Below are 16,993 nucleotides of genomic sequence, written 5' to 3' on the forward strand. Positions count from 1 at the left end.
ATTCAAATTTAATAGATGTAATCTTTAAAACATGTTTCCAAAACAGTGCCAAAAGCGGGTGTCTATTGCGAATACATCGGCGCCTGTATACTCCATTAGGAGAGCGGAAGTCAACATGGCTTGTCGTGTCAGCGGCCGTGTTGCATGCACAATTAACTAGTTGTTTAAATGACGAATTTTATATTCTGACTGCAACTGCATCGTGTTCGTGATGCTATACAAAGTTTATGAATGATTCGTGTTTCAATTGTTTTTTAAATATCATTTTAAGTTAATGAATGCATCAATGTTATTAACAAGATTAGTGTCTTTAATGTAAGACGAATTTAAATGTTTTGATAAGACAGATTAGAAGGTATACATCTATACTATTATAATAAAGCGTAAACACACACTTCTTTGTTGCCTAAAATGTCAGCAATTACATCATATTTTTGAATAATTCCTTTTTTATCAAAAAGCCCTACACTTGCGTCACGATTTAGACTATATATTTTAACGCTATTGAACTTGGGGGGGTAAATATTTTGGATAAAAACCCTAATGTGGGAAAGAGAACATAAGTTGCTGCCAACATCAAGGAAGTAAGGTTGTCATCATGTCATATCATTTTGACATTTGCAATTGATAATTTGACACATGTAAACAATGAAACAAAAGTTTTCATAATTTCATGCGGATGAAGTCGCACGGGAACAGCTAGTCTTAAAATAAAATACAAGATAAGTCCTTGAAATAGCCTCAAATTATTAGCTAGCTGTTGCTTGCAACTTCGTCCATGTGGAATTAGAAATAGTAAATACATATACTTGGTGATAACGTTTTTAGCGCAAGTATTTTTTTAATAAGTTCCAGTAGTTTTTCAGTTATTTCAATACTTATAAAAATCCAAATTTATCCTCTCTATAATATAGATAATATGAATTGGTAATAAAGATTTTTAACATTTTACCTTCGACTAATTATGCCTTACAAATTATTCATATACCTTATTTCATCTAATACTGTACAAAGAGGCTGTTCAACTTTCCCCACCTTACCAAGCCTTAAGTAAGTACAATCGCGTACCCTCAGTTCGCATCCCTCTTGCTAACTCCCCTTAAGCTTGGAACAAAGACAGCATCCCCTATCGTGAAGATATTGAAATATCTGAATTCATTTCTACAAATGGGTGTTTTGAAGAGGCATTCGTCGTAAGATATTGCACTCGAAATCTTAAGCATGGAATCAATGTATTAATAAGATGTTTCGTTTCTTTCCTTATTAAATACAAGATTGGATAAAATTCTGTTTTGAATTTAATTGTAAAAGCCACGTAAAGCAGTTTATTTGAGGACACATTAGTGTCCGAATTAACTATTTTTTATAAGTACACTTGCTTTCGTAAACGACACCGTCTGGTTTTAAAATAAACAAAAGTATGCTCTAAATTTATGCCAAACTAGCTGTTCCCGTGCGGCTTCGTCCGCATGAAAATATGAAAATTTTATTTTATTGTTTACATTTGTCATATTATCAATAGCAAATGTCAAAATGACATGACATGACAAACCTTGGAAATCCTGCTTCCTTGATGTTGGCAGCAACTTATGGTCTCTTTCCCACAGTAGGGTTTTTATCCAAAGTATTTACCGCCTAAGTTTAATGGCGTGAAAACATATAGCCTAAAGCGTGACGTAAGTGTAGGGCTTTTTATTAAAAGAATTATTCAAAAATATGCTGTCATAACTGACATCTTAGGCAACATAGAAGTGTGTGTTTACGCTTTATTATAATAGTATAGATTTTATCGGGATTCAGTCGTTTAGGCGGCACACTCCAACAAAAATCCATCTAAACATTAGCATTTATAATTTTAATCAGAAATAAAATTTATTGAATTTTATCCTTTGGGTTCACAAAAAAAAGTAAATAATTAAAATCTCTTCTAATTTTTAACTCAGTTTACATTTTAGATGTTTTTATTGGATCAATAAGCTACATCAATAGAAAACCATATATCATCAGGTGTAATGAAACATTCTTTGGTAAGACATGATTTATAATACGTCACCTACACGCGTACACAGATTAATCAATCCACGTATTGAAAAATCTGTCGACTGTCAGAAAAAATAATTCTGTTTTTATATTACACTAGCTTTCGCCCGTGACTACGTCTGCGCGGAATTTAGAGAAGTAGCTTGTGTTCTTCCAGACTATCCTCTACATCTATGCCAAATTTTATTGAAATCCGTTCAGCCGTTTAGGCTACAAACTCTAACAAACATCCATCCATCTAAACTTATGCATTTATAATAGTATGATTACATTGAAAAAACGTAATCATGTCATTGTTGCTGAAGAACGGACGGAAACCTTTACTAAGCTATCACACAACTGTTGTGCGATTGTCGATTGTTTTGCTGTCCATTCAATAGTTTGCACAATTAAAAATCGATCAGTGTGCGCACCTCCATATAAGTTCATAGGAATCAAAGCGAGACTACGGTTGTGCGAGGGTATATCCAAAGATGTGCCCGCGCTTTTATATTACACGAAATAACGTAAGCGTCATCCCATTAATACTTTAATTCAATATTTTACTACTTTATTAGACTCAGAGTCATTTAACGGTCACTTGAACTTACGATAAGTGTAGATTATATATTGCCTTACTTAGTTATTTAACAATGTGAAGCGATAAATCGGTGCAGCACTGGTAACGTTAAGTACAAACACATTTCTTACTAAGGTAGCATCAATCTTTTACGTGTTGTAACTTACTCTGATATACGTGGCAACTATATAATCGTAATGTAGTAAAAAGTTTTGTCTACATTACAAACATGTAAAGTGTTCTTTTCATTGCCGGTATGCATTACAAACTTACGATTATTAACAAAGGAATCTTTGTTTTTGTTAACACAGTGATTAAATTAATTTAAAAATCTATTAATAATAGGATTTATAAGTAAGATGTCTATTAAGATATAGTATAGGTCAGTGTTTTTTAAAGTGGTAAGTGCAGTGTTAGATCCCTAGAAGAGAGGACGAAGTGTTAGATGACACAGGGAAAGTTTCATCGAAATCATTTCAAAAATATCTTTATGAACAAAAATGTTTGAGAATCTCTATATTAGATGAATCTTTGGTGTTATCGCCGTTCGACGAGCGCAGGTAATTGAACCATAGAAAATGTAACCCGTAAAACGACACCGGCCTTCGATATACAATGGTTTATTGAACTTCAAACTAACAGAACAACTTTTTTTTTGTCAAACAACTTTTTTGTTACACTATCGTGTTCTTTAATAGGCAATTGTTAGAATTAATTTTGATTCAAAATAATAATAATTTGTATTATATGTAGGAACTTCAAGATCATCATCACTTGTCCTTTTCCCTGCGGAGGATCGGCACAGTATGTGCTGCTCTTTCACACATTTCTATCAGCCGCCATATCTGAAACCACTCCCTTAAGCATATCCGCTTTCACACAATCCATCCATACTTTCTTCGTTCTTCCTCTACCTTTGTTAATGGTTATGTCCCCATCCTCGCGTCGCATAACATGTCCATACCACGTTAACCTTTTGCTTTCAATCTCTCGACCACTGGCGCCAATTTAAAACTTCAATATTTTAGAGAAACTTGGAACGTCGAGATACATTTAACAATTGTTATTTTCTACAAAAAGATATGTTAGTTCGTTTTTCATTATCACCCATATTTGGCATTATTTTTACATATGTATGTAGCTATCGGTCGTAAAAACCATGTACTACATAAAGAATATCTCCGTAAAGAAATGTGTATATTTTATGCGCAATAAAACCGGAATTTCATTGTTATAAGATTCATAACAAAATATGAGATCGCGACTCACAACAAGCTCTTATTCATGTTACCCGTAAATCGTGAATTCTGTTTATTTGTAATTCAACTAGAAATTGCTGATGATACAATTGTCCAATGCAGTGTCACGGATACTTAGCAAAAATCAATCGGCACAGATCGGCAGTCGAATCACAATAAATAAATAAATTTACCACGATAAATTGCTTTCGGCTTTACCATCTTCCTGTGGCATATACTTTAAATTATACAGTTGTTTACTGCAATATGAAGTCTTACGCTTTACATACTTAAGTTATATTTTAAACGCGAAATCCCTAACATCAATATTAGCATGGGCCGGATGCTTACTGGAAGTCATAAAGCATACTGAAGTCGACCGCAGTATTTATCTACGTTGCCGGGACTTTAGGGACGGTTAGAGACCTATAACTGTTTATATGATACTTAGAAACACGTTACGCGCTTTGTATGGTTTTACACTGTGTATGTTCTTGTTAATATCTTGTTGAATTGTTAGTGTTGTACTATATAATGGAATGTGTGATATCGATAGAAATTCAGTAGTGATTGTGCTCTTATAATGTTTTTAAAACATGCATTAGTATTGTTGATTTTATGGTCATTAGTTTCTACCATAGATTATTATCCAAAACTAGACGTTCCCGTGCAAAGTTTCTACAATTAAATGCGGTCATTTGAAAATGAAAAAAATACTATTACTATATATAACTGCTTCCTCAATGTTGGTAGCTTTTAGTTTATGATCCTTTTCCAATATGAAGGACTTTTCCAATTTATTTACCGCCTAAATTTAATAGCGTGAAACATATAGCCTAAAGCGTGTTGCAAGTGTAGGGCTTTTTATTAAAGAAAAATTATTCAAAAATATACAGTGACTGCTGAAGTCCGCCACAAAGTAGTGTGTGTTTACGCTTTATTATATTACCATAGTTTACATTCCAATCAGGCATTTCATTGAAGATTTTAATAATTCTTGTAACTATACAAAATAAGCTTGCTTTTCAAACGATTTGTTAAATTTGAAATCACTCCGCCTATTGGTAGTAACTCTTAACCATTAGTACATTGTCGCGGGAATTTACGTACATCGTATGCTAAAAGTATCATTGGATATCTCTTAGAATATTCAGAGAGCGTATTTGAAGCTTGGATTGATATGGGCAAGGCGCCTAAGTGAATCTAGGTCTGAATTCAAATCGCCCGCCTCGCCATATCGAGCAGACGGTTAAGCCGTTAATGGAGCCTAGCTTAGCTCCAATTTAGGCACACTCGTTGGACCTAACCGGTCTAACAGACTTACGTAGAATACATTAGAGTGCATTTCAAAGATGATTGATTATTCTATTTTTCTATCTCTAACTCCTGAAGGTACAAATTAACAAGATATCCTAAAAAATGAAGCTTTAAACTTTTTTTTTTATTTACTCTTTGATTGTCCTCAATTTTCTGTCATCTTTAGCCAGCCAGTATTAATAACAAATAGCTATAATCAAATGTAAATAATTGTAAGATTTTGCATTATAAGTCTGATGAATCCCACACGAACACTACCCTTATAATCTCTCTAGCAGTACAAAAGCGTTGATTGGTTAACATAAAGGCTCTTCTTTAAGATTGTAAAGACATTGTCCTTTGTACGCTCGCGTTCACAATGCAGCTATGATTAAACGCATTACCATATTAAGTGCCATCGCCGTAGATGAGATAATCGTACAGTCGCCGACAAAACTTGTTGACACCATTTCTGTGACACGGAAGATTCAAAGACAAAGCATTTTTATGTAAAGTTTAGTATGTCAATGATTTAACCCGATAATGATTCCATTCAATCTATCCTTAGGATGTTATAATTACTTTCTAAATTATTAAGACGGTTAAGGTTAAGAAAAACGTTTAAATTTATTTGATCGGTTAATCTTAAAAAAGTATAAAAAAAATATAACTTAGTTACATAATCTATGTTTGAATGTTTCTGCTAAATTATGGTTTGTTTTTATTACAGGTAAGAATTCAAAGCTAAAGGACTTCTCAAAATTTATTGCATTAGTAAGTCAATCTCTTTAATATTTTTTTATTGTTTTCTTCATAAAATTATGGCTACAAACTAAAGTCTTGATAAATTATAAAACAACAATATCACAATTAATCATTTCCTATCAATATTACGCTAGTTAATTAAATGTAAAAAATGTATTGAAAAGCTTCGCCTAAACTCGTATTAAAAAATACAAAAGCAGGGAACAGGGGCGCTACACTGCGGGGCCGCTCGCACTCGGAGCCTCGAGCTAAATTAATGCGGCTGTATTATATTTGTTGTTTAACGTAATATCGACTTGTTCCTTACATAATAAATAACTTCAATGTATATCATATAGAAATCTGTTTACTTGATACGGAAAATGATTTATAACATTTGGAGTTTAAAAGGAAAAATGAGAATCAATGACGTAAATAAGTAGTCGTGAAATTCTAATACTTATTATAACACATTGCATTCTGTTTATTCAAAGAATAAACGACAATATTTTTGTACCAATATTTCAACAACAGAAGAACTCTTCATGTGGTACTCGATCCAAAAGTTTGTGACCCCTGGATGTCTGTCATAAAATCGAGCGTTGTAAGTGATATAGATAAAAAAGACGCCAGGTGTGCGCAACATCTGCTGCAAGGGTATTGTGTTTACAATATATACACATACATACATAGATTAAAATATAAAGCTTAAGGGTGAGTTGCATCGAATCGCCGGTTATCGTAAAAGTTATAGTTATAGTTAATAGGGTTACAAGTGCAAAAACATATTCTCACAGAGGTTTTATGTGTTTTTCGTTTTTACAATGGAAACATTTAAACCTGAATGTCACTAAAGTGTCAAGTTGGTGTCAAGAATGACATTTACGTAAATTAAAATGTTTGGAAATTCATGTTTCGCCGTATATATTTATGTATCATACGCATAGTATTTTATAGTGACATTAACTTTTTGCCCACGGAGATGGAGAAAATGTGAAAATAGACTAGTTTGGGCCATTATTGAAACTGTATTTACTTTAATACTCAAATATGTAGCAAAAATGAAGCAATAAAATTATACAAATATAAATGCATCTTTTTTTATTTTCCATATTATAAATTGTCCTCTCAATGCATATTATAAATTGTCCTTATATGGAGGACATTATTTTAAATAAGAGAAAAGGGACAAGCGCTGTTGCTATGACCTTTGACACTCGAAATTTGTCCAAACTGAATGTTTGGCCAAATTTCGAGTTCCATCTTGGAAATCCATTATTTCCGAGCACGCAAGACTTTATTCTTCTGGATTACGTATAGGATAATAGTAGAGATTTTCTTTTTCCATTACTTTTTCCATTATTTGTACTTTTGAAGATAAGAGCTTGTGACAGTTGACACTACCGAACTGACACTAACCGTAACGCTAACTATAACCGCCCAAAATCGGGCGGTTATGATTAGTGTCAAATATGACGTCATTTTGATCAGCGCAAAACTGGTATAGCGAATATCATGAACATCCGTAGACGTAACCATCGGGAATGTGCTGGTTAAGGTTTATAGTTAGTTAATGTAACTCACCCTTAGTAAATTTTAAGGTTATTCCAAATATTATCGTTACAAATAATTTTAACTTTAACGGTAACCGGCGATATGGTGCAACTCACCCTAAGAAGAATAAGGTTAAAGAATTAGTAACGTCACATTTGAACACGTTCAGTTAATCTCTATTCTTATTTTTAAAAACTACTGTTTGTGGAAATATCACTAATTGCTCGCGACTTTGTCCCTGTGAAATAAAAAAAAACATAACTTGTGTTACTCGCTGATGACGTAGTTTTTTTATGATACGTCAATACAAATCTTTCCTCATTTATAATATACTAGCTGTTCCCGTGCGACTTCATCCGCAAAAAAATATAAAAATTTCATTTTATTGTTCACATTTGTCAAATTATCAATTGCAAATGTTAAAATGACATGACATGATGTCAAAACATGGCAACTTTACTTCCTTGATGTTGGCAGCAACTTATGGTCTCTTTCCCACATTAGGTTTTTTTATCCAAAATATTAACCATAAGTTTAATGGCGCGAAAGTATATAGCTTAAAGCGTGACGCAAGTGTAGGGCTTTTTATTAAAAAAAGGATTATTCAAAAATATGCTGTAATTGCTGACATCTTAGGCAACAAAGAAGTGTGTGTTTACGCTTTATTATAATAGTATACATTAGTAATGATTACGCTAAAAGTTTCGACTTTTTGTATTCATATTCTCTAAAATTACCTTACATCACAGAAATCTCAGAGTACAGTAACACAATAAAGGTCATTCGCCAACAAAATCAATGTAATACTGGTTCGCTTACGATAGAGAAAATTAATTAGACTTTGCTGTTACTAACTCACCTTTATATTAATGTACCAGGTTGATTGGTGAGCGGCCATTTTGAAACTTAAGTGAGAGCAATAATTGATTTAGAAAATTAACATGACACTATACTAGTTTTAATTACTATAAAAGCTGAAAGCCTTACAGAATGCGACATGTTACAAGAAAAGTTCAATAGAAGTCTCCATTCAAAGCCTCTGTCTCCTTTTACAAGTAAGGAAACGATGAACAGAGAACAGAGACAGAGTCTCGTTTGAGAGAGTTAAAAGTTGCGTATAGTTAGGACATCATACTTCATACTAATATTTTAAATGCGAAAGTTTAGATGGATGGATGTTTGTTAGAGTTTGTACCCTAAACGCCTGAACGGATTTCTATGAAATTTGGTATAGATGTAGTGGATATTCTGGAAGAACACGTGGAGTACTTGCTTCTGTATTTTTTTTAATTTCACGCGGACGTAGTCGCGGGCGAAACCTAGTCTAAAATATTTATGCAAAACAGTATGAGACGTAGGTAATATTACGCAATAAAATGGTCTGTGCTTACGCTTGTCATCCTAAGTGTGGATTTCTTTAGCCATGTAACTGCATTAGTTACGGTTGGCTGCACACAGAAAAATATATTTCCACGAACTCGTAACTTGAGAGCACTCAAAACACCACGCCCAAGGTCGTATATAGTATTGGTACTATAATTATTTAATATGAAATTAAAAGAGCTGTCTGCCCTATATTTATACTCTATTTCTGTTTAAAATGTCATAAGAGAACAAACATCCATGATTTAAAATGTATCATAGCTATTCCTTTCTAATTAGTTAGGGATAAAAGAGAAAGAACTCTTTTCTACTGACCGTACAGCATGCCGTCACGTAGATGGCACGTTAACCCGGTCAGTCGAGTACTGCTATTGTTTTGCTCGTATTCACCTCTGTTATGAAATATAGCCCCCTTGAGCGTGACACACGTTTGTTAAGGCTTTGTTCATCTCGTATGAATAGCTGACAGACCGATTTGCGAGACGGCCGCAATACGGAACAACCACGAATATTGCCCGGAAGTTATCGATTCAATATTTCTATTACGGAAATACGAGTATTCAATCAATTCGTTTCTCCTATTTAACCATATTGAGACGTTAATAGTCCACTCATCATCATCAACTTGCCCTTATCCCTTACGGAGGGTCGGCACAGTTTGTGCTGCTCTTCCAAACATCTCTATCAGCCGTCATCCACTCCTTTCTTAAGCATATCCTCTTTCACACAATCCATCCATACTGTCTTTGGCCTTCCTCTTCCATAAATACTCTTACGTAAGTAGTCCACTAAGGATGTAAATTTAATGAGAAATCTACAGTGGTTGCTTAAGTAGCAATTCAAAGTTAATTCTTAAAATTTACTTATAGTTAATTTGAATCAATATTTGTGTAAATAGGTATTCGCAATCGAATTTGAAACATCACTTTTGTACTTAGCAAACCAATTTTTCAAAGGGTTTTAAGGGCATGTTTTTTTATCTGTCTATCAAGAAGTCGTACAACTAACAAAACCAATATGTTACAATATTCAACGAATTCACCAATTTGATACAACATGCACTCATTTCCTGCTCCTTTAAGGGTTATATTTATTGGGCTTCATTATCCTTTCTATGTTTTCTTTCTAGTTATTAGGAATTACATTTGGTGGGTGCTTTCCCCAAATTTGACCACCGTTTCTCTTTATAACTGGGGCTTTACGACGAATTTTTAGCTTATTAAATTATGAGGGAGTTAAAGGCATTAACTCTGACGCTGGCAATTCATTGCAGTCCCTACAATTAAAGTTCAAATAGCTTCATTCAAACTTAAACAATCTGTGACAATAAATACAAACATCTCGTTGCATGTTCTTTTACCATATCTTATTCCTTATGAAGTAAGTTAGTGAAATTAAATTCTACAATTGTTAAAACTATTAAATGTTACGTCCCACGACGCTAATTAAGAACGAAATTTTAAAAACAAATTAACGTTGTATTGTTGTCGGTATTCTTGCATCGCGTTTTGAGTAATGAGCCGAGTCACGCGATTCTAGTGATGTATTAACAATTTAATCGATATCGATGTTTTACAACAACTAGTGTTTGAATTCTCATGGGTTTAAAGATAAATTGATTGATTATTTATCCAGATATATATTTGAGTTGATTTAGTAAATCTGTATTGATGTTTAAATTATATAAATGAACATATGGATTGCTAGTAAAAGTGTTTCTACGCAATATGTTAGAGGTTAATAGTTAACGAACACAAATTGCAAGTCACTTGCTGTTGTATAGTGGTATCTTACGTAATTATTTATAATAGTATGATATGTGTGCTTTCAATACTACGTACCTACGATATAAACACCATCATCACAACACTATTGATTCCCACGACAGTGGAGACTGACCTTACTATTAATTGACATTTGAATTGAAGTTTTTATCAGTATCGTAAAAAAGTGCTTATGATTGTCAGCGAAACGATGAATTATTATACAACAGTTGAGACCATCCAATTGTTTAATACAAATGAAAATAATTTTGTATTCAAACTTGAAATAATTTACATTACAAAGAATAAAAATATGTTAAAACAATATTTACTTTCTATAACGATAGCACATCACTAGCTGGCATCTCTATTGACTATAAATTTATTTTCTAAACTTTTAACAAAAGAATTAGATTAACTCGATTGAAAATATTATGAATTTTATGTTTTTTATAATTAACATATTCATAGATCAGATTATGTATTAAAATATAAAATATTATCGATTTATAGAATAACTAGGATAATTCCCATAATTCTTAGCGTCGTGAGATCGTCATGAATATTTATTCCGTTCTGCGCATATCGAATATCGATATATTGGCACATCACTAATGCGTGGTGAAAATGTCTTCCATTGCTATTGATTGTCGCTAAATTTCCATCCGCCATCCGTGATCTTATTACCCTGAGTGCTTCCAATCTTTAGCCAACTCTTTGTGACGTCATATCGCTATTAACGCTTGAAGCATATTTAAATAAATTGAGCTCTCGCTTCTTCTACTTGTATTAGAAAGAGACAGCAATTCGATTTTGAAAAGTGTTAGGATGTTGTATTCTTTAATGACTATTTTCTCTTTAAACTCTTCGACTTTGCTTTCAAGTTGTTACATAAGAGTAGAATATGATAAGTAAAAGTTCCAGTGGCTTAAAGTTTGTTACCGTTTGTATACCATTAAAGTTTTTAACAAGGCGGAATGCGGCGGAGCGTTGTCACGAGTTTCATACTTAGGTCACCGACGGAACCTGTTACTGTACTTAAAACTTTAATACTTAACGTATGTAGGTTTTAAGTTAGCATTTCTCTTTGCTCTTTTTAATGAAATGCGGAATGAGAAAACCAGGTCCAGTAAGTAAATGATAGAAATATAAATATAGTATTTTTACACATTATATGTCTTAAAAGTTGCTAAAAATACAGGCCACATAGAAGGCATGCGTTAAGTGGAAACAATTCAGCGTTTAGTCTCTTGATTTCGCGTATGGAAAGCCTAATTTATAATCTAATTTACCGTTCGGATTTGGCAGTATATAGCACATAAGAATTATCTTCTTTCTATACGTCTCCTCTGTTCTTTGCATGATTAAACGTCCTAAGAATAAATAACGACATAATTTTGTATTAATTACTGTAAATAATTATACCTACTTTTTTAATTATTTTCAAAACTTAGGGAGTTGAAGTGGTCATACAGCCTTCCCCATTGCCGAGGGTCCCTTCGTTGTAAGTTAATGGCCGTGTAAGCCTCCACAGTTCCAACCGGGGAAGGGATCTGCGTCCCTTGACAAAGTGCCACACGTCCCTTGGTGACTGAGTAACAGGGGTTCTACAAAATGGATCTATGCATTATTTATTTGGGATTTTAGCTTGTATATAAAATGAATTTGTAAGATGTTTATGTATATAACAATTATTAAAATTTAGAAACAAATCTGTTGGTAATCGTCGGTTTTAAATTTACTTATTTCTTTGGGGTTTATACACCATGACAATAAGATAAACTCCACTTATCTTAGTACATACAATGTTAAAATAATTCTATAATTCTCGGACGTGCTGGCGATGAACAGACAGACAATGGGGTCCGGTAATAGGATAATCACGGCACATGGCCCCGACTTCCAGTAATAAAGGGATTGCCGACCGTCTCTTCACGTGGCATATTATCTACTTAGTTGAAAAATTAAATAGTACATTCCAAATATTTCCTGCTTCCGTAATTATAGGACAACTTTATTATTGATACAATATATATTTAGTCTTATTACAGATTTTGAAGTTATCTATATTAATATTGTTGCGAATTAAAACGATTTATTCCAGGTTAGTTATATTTTTATTAATTCCTTCCCCTGACTTAACAACCAACGTTCCCCTGGTAACCGCTTACAGTTTTTATATCCAAAGAGTATCAAAATTATATAACATGTCACAAATTAAAAAGCTAATTATCAAAGAATATTTACACGTAACAATATTATAAAGAGGAAATATTTGTATTTTTGTATATACTGAAAAAACTCAAAAAGTACTGCGCCGATTTCAATAAATCGCTACGTTATCAGTGAGCAATGTAAGCTATATTTCATATTTTTAAATTCCATGCGGACGAAATCGCGCGCAATAGCTATATCAACTATAAAAATATTTACTTAGAATATTCGGAAATTTTAATAAACACACCGAGACCCAAAACACGAGTACGAAAACATCTCACGCTTTCCTATCAGACATTCCTTCCCTCCGACCCGGGTCTCGCATTCATATTACATTATTTTTGTATAAACGCCACGCTCTATTACTTTATAGGGCAAGCCGTTGCCATGGCAACCTAATTCCCCCGTAATCCCCTCTATTTTAGCGCACCATCCCCTCGATCCCTTCAGTTATAAGGACGCCTATCATACCGTAGCGAAACAAGTATTTAAATTTTTTACTAGACCGAAATAGATATTAGAGTAATATACGAAATCTCTGCCATTTATTAATTAATTATAAATTTATATATAATTTCATATAAACCTAATTGTCAATGCTCGGATTTGATGTTATTTGTGCAATTTAAGCAATGATAAGCGGTGTTTTATTTCTTTTAATTATAGTTTTTTTTAATTTTTATAATAGAACGATGTCTCTATTACTATTGATTAAAAATAAGAAGTGCGTTCAGCCTTTCTTATTTCATTAATATCCTTACTATTTGAGTAACGCATTCCAAGATAATATTTACACTGAATGATACGGTGTAATAGGCGGCCATTGGTCCCTGCATGCAGTGAAGAAAGTGTCCATTCATCGTCCGCCCTTGCGTTTCCGAACGCAGCCGGTCCCTTGATTACTTGCTCCAATACGTTTTTTAATTTATTTTATAAATTAACGAATCGTGCATCCTGCTTGTAAAGGAACGAGTACATATTTTAATCCAAAAACTTGCGGCAATTGTAACTTGTTTAATACGAACTTGAAGCCTGATATGGCCGCTATCTTCTAACAGTCGAACTGTCCAGGTGAAACTTTAACTGTATAATTATAATGTTCCCTAAACGCACTCACCTAACTGGGCTAACTCAGGTTCTAAAACCTAGCGACTGTAGTAGTCTTTACACGTAGTTCGATGTTTGTTTATTAATTCCGCACAGAACAATTCGCGGGTAAAAGCTAGTTGCTAAAAATAATAATAGTATGTCCAATTTGTATAGTAACAAAACAGTGCATTATGCTAAAAATATACGTAACACTCGAGTACGCATACAGGCAGTGAGGGTGTTGACCTACCGCGTTTAAATCTAAAATTACAAATGTAATAACCGGTTATCAGTAATCGTGTGTTGCGCTGGCTAAACAAATATTGGTCCGCGTTATCGTTGCGATAATGCGAAGTGCAATTAGTGCACTACCAACCGTGACTTATTTAGTCCCAGTGGCAGCCAAAGTGTTAATATAAGTCGTAACCACCAGTGGAAAACGCCTCTAAATAAATGTACTCTTTCGCTCGCAATTTAAATGTTAGACTATCCTCTACATCTATACCAAGTTTCATCATCCATCCATCTAAACTTTCTCATTTATATTAGTATAAAGTGAAGTATGAAAGTATAATTATTTATCAAAAGACTAGCTTTCACCTGCGACTCTGTCCGCGTGGAATTAAAAAAAAAACCTTCGTGCCTATATGTTCTTCCAGACTACTCTCTACATCTATGCCAAATTTCATCCAAATCCGTTTAGCCGTTTAGGCTACAAACTCAAACAACCATTCATCCATCCATTCTGAACTTTCATATTTATAATACTAGTATGATGAAGCCTAAATTACTTGGTCATAATAGCTTTTTAATGGCGAAAGAATTTATGAATCCAGTTCAGTGGCTTCGAAACCAATTCAATAAAAACAAACGAATATTATAATTTTCTTTAACATTAACATTTATATTCATTAATAATTCATGTTTCGACGTTAAATAAATACAAAGGCTTTAGCTTAATAAAGTTTTCTTAAGCCAGCAGTTTGAGAACTTCCAAGTAACATTTAAGTAACACGTGCAAGTTGAACCGACGTTACGTCCTGCGCAACTTGAGCAACACGTGGCCGCTTCGATTATCTCTGATTATTCCTGTCCAGAATTGATTTATTCCTTGCACGATTGAGAGCTCTTGTTACATTTATAATCTTGAATTTTAAATGTAGAACTTTGTATTTCATTTGTTTTATCCATTGATAGATGGCGCTGTATATATGTAGTCTATTTAAATCGCGATGATGTAGTTATTGTACCGTTAACTTTTAATATTACAAGAAAATTAGTATAAGCATCTATTTCGCTTACTTACTGACATAAAATATACCTAGTAATAAACAAAATGAACGGATAATATAAGTTGTATATAATTTATAGTAAAGTCTAATAGTAAATCAAACTAAACATCTAATATCTGATTAAGCGACTACAAACGGGTACCCGCATGTTGTTAAACTAACAAGAACCAACTTATTTGCATTAGGACCCAACTGACTCTCAATGTCTATTTCACACGAGGGCAGAACATTGATGCAGAGCAGTAGACAATGCAGAATCAAACAAGGCCCGTAGTCAAAATCACATTCGAATCGTGATATAGCTAGTAGAATCAACAAAATATAACAATATACTTTAAAAGTTAGCATTTAAATTCCGTACTGTTTTGACAATAAGTGTGTTTTCAACTAAAATGAGTAGCACTGCACTGTTTACTGCTCTGCCTCGCTGTTCTGTCCTACTGTAAAACAGGCATAAGTTACGTCTCGCCAAATTGGAGCGTATCAAATGTGAATTAATTAATGTTCTGCAAAAGCTAGGCGTTTCAAATACATTTGTAATTAATAATAAATTATCCTAATTGTAACTGAGATATTAACTCATATTCTCAATTTTACTAAATAAACCTTACTTTAATTTTTAAAAGACATTTATGTACACATACTGTTAAAATGTGTATTTTTCTACGGTCGAATGAATTGACACCCTTTTTCTAACTTATAACTTCTTACTAATATTATAAATGCGAAAGTGTAGATGGATGGATGTTTCTATAATCAAAAATCTACAGTTTACGCTCTAAATTGCTGAACGCATCTCGATGTTTGTCGTAGATGTAAAGCAAAGTGTGGAACACAGGCTTCTTTTGTTTTTTGATTCCTCGAGAAACGAAGTCGGGGTTGAAAGCTAGTAAGTCGTTAACGATAGTTAAGGAAATGAAAGATATGCTATTATTATGCAGGATCGATATCGCCCCAGTTTCACCGTAAATTAAGATGCCTGTCGACTATTTTTCACCTCGTTGATAAAAGATACCATCTTAGAAAGTGTGGAATTATTCCAAAACGAGTAACGTCAGCCCTTGGTGGATAAACGATTTGGGGAACGCACGCAGCAATAAACTAGATAAGTTAAATAGGGGACACGTCGGTTAGTTAGGGGTGGAAAAACAAGGGTAGAAATAGGAGCGGTTTACTACGAAGAAGGTAACGAAGATTGTCATTAAATAAAAGTAGAAGCGAAGATGATGAGAGAGAATAAGTTTATGTTAATATTATGTAAAAGTCGTTATATTGCAAAAAAAAGGATTAGCTTAATACTGCGTATTTGTTTATTTAGACACATTATCTGCTTTGTACTTGTAAGTTTTGAAAGCCTAAGAGAATAATAAATGAAATAATCTTTGTTCCAAGTTAAATTTACCTCTAAAATGTTAAATTACTGAAAATTTAATAATGATAATCTGCGTATAATGCGGCCATATTAATAAGTAATCGATATTAAATTTGGCGTTGCCCTAATATTGAAATAACACCAAAATTTCATCTTGTTTCGAATTAAACGTCAAATCCAATAATCGAGACTGCCAAGGCCAATGTATTTAGTTCCAATCAAGGCTAATTAATCCTTACCGAATTTCTGACAGAAGTCGGTTCCAGCTTTTGGAATAAATCACGAAATCCGTATCCACTTTATTATCCTATAAAGCGCAGTATCTTCAATTTATCCCGCTGACAGAGTAATCCGGATACGTAAGTACGGTCGGCATAAACGTTACACAAACTGAAACTTCGATCCTTGTTGCGGTGGTACAGACAGCACGTGCGCCACCTCACGTT

At 33.4% G+C, this 16,993-nt stretch overlaps 1 protein-coding gene and 1 long non-coding RNA gene across 2 annotated transcripts in view; one reads left to right on the top strand and one right to left on the bottom strand.

Annotated features, from left to right (window-relative positions):
- The window catches only part of LOC106099655, a 64,024-nt gene that overhangs the window by 24,012 nt on the left and 23,019 nt on the right, over positions 1-16,993 (top strand). The gene's annotated exons all lie outside the window — the stretch shown is intronic.
- Positions 11,013-12,182, bottom strand: LOC106099665. Its single transcript, XR_001225397.1, has 2 exons — positions 12,007-12,182; positions 11,013-11,609 (listed from the first exon to the last, which is right to left on the bottom strand). It is a non-coding gene; the product is annotated as an uncharacterized LOC106099665 (long non-coding RNA).

The sequence above is a fragment of the Papilio polytes genome, unplaced genomic scaffold, assembly GCF_000836215.1.
Source record: "Papilio polytes unplaced genomic scaffold, Ppol_1.0 DF824347.1, whole genome shotgun sequence".
NCBI lineage: Eukaryota > Metazoa > Arthropoda > Insecta > Lepidoptera > Papilionidae > Papilio > Papilio polytes.